At 43.6% G+C, this 1,229-nt stretch overlaps 1 pseudogene; it reads left to right on the top strand.

Moving 5' to 3' along the window:
• Positions 1–314: 314 nt before the first annotated feature.
• LOC132359014 (RING finger protein 11-like) lies at positions 315–1,023 on the top strand (annotated as a pseudogene).
• The last annotated feature ends 206 nt before the right edge of the window (positions 1,024–1,229 follow it).

Raw genomic sequence — 1,229 nt, 5'->3', positions numbered from 1 at the left:
TATATATTAATGCATATATGTGGAATCTAGAAAAGTGGTACAGAAGAACCGGTTTGCAAGGCAGAAATAGAGACACAGATGTAGAGAACAAACGTATGGACATCAAGGGGGGAAAGCGGGGCAGGGCGGGGGTCGGTGGTGGTGAGATGAATTGGGAGATTGGGATTGACATATATACACTAATATGTATAAAATAGATAACTAATAAGAACCTGCTGTATAAAAAATAAATAAATTTTTTAAATTCAAAAATAAATAAATAAATAAACTAATTAAAAAAAAAAAAAAAAAAAAAGAATGAGGTTGGGAGACTGTCAAAACAGCACACAGATCACACACTCAAGCCCCGGAAGATGGGGAACTGCCTTAAGTCCCCCACTTCGGATGACATCTCCCTGCCTCACAAGTCTCAATCCGACTGGGCTAGCTTTGGCAAGGGGACGGAGCTGGATCAGGAGCTGCTGCTGCCATATCTGGATCAAGTTCCAGTTTTGGTCTCTCATCCAACACCTAGTCAGACTCGCCTAGCACCTCAGCTGAGAGGAGCAAATTAGGATAGCTCAAAGAATAGGCCTCATACAGCATCAGCCTGAAGGAGTTTATGACCCTGGAAGAAATGGATCAGAAAAAAGGATCCGGGGGACTTCCCTGGTGGTGCAGCGGCTAAAGACTCCACACTCCCAACGCAGGGGGCCCGGGTTCGTTCCCCGGTCAGGGAACTAGATCCCACATGCATGCCGCAACTAAGAGTTTGCATGCCACAACTAAGGAGCCCACCGACTGCAATTAAGACCCGGCGCAACCAAATAAATGAATAAATAAAATAAAACAAATATTTAAAAAAAAGATCGGGGAGTGTGTGATCTGTATGATGCACTTTGTTTATGAGAACCCAATTTGATTTCTGCTGTGTATGCAGATCACCTGGGCTGTACAGATGACTGGCTGATGAGATCCTTCACGTGCCCCTCCTGCATGGAGACAGTTGATGCAGCACTGCTTTTGTCCTACGAGACTAACTGAGCCAGTGTCTCTCACCTGACTTCAAGTGAACCATCATTTTTGGTGGTTTTGATCTTTTGTGGTTGAGCCCAAAGAGCCAGGGATTAGGAATTAAGATCATGCATGAAAGTTTCCTAAAAATTCCTGAACGGCTGCAGATGTTGGGGAAAAGCACGTGATATTTTAGAAATTTAGGGGGAAAAAGGAGGATGGTATTTTTATGTAAA

This window comes from Balaenoptera ricei, unplaced genomic scaffold (genome assembly GCF_028023285.1).
Source record: "Balaenoptera ricei isolate mBalRic1 unplaced genomic scaffold, mBalRic1.hap2 scaffold_864, whole genome shotgun sequence".
Classification (NCBI taxonomy): domain Eukaryota; kingdom Metazoa; phylum Chordata; class Mammalia; order Artiodactyla; family Balaenopteridae; genus Balaenoptera; species Balaenoptera ricei.
Note: the sequence above shows the minus strand (reverse complement) of the source record. Positions and strands in the feature narration are given on the sequence as shown.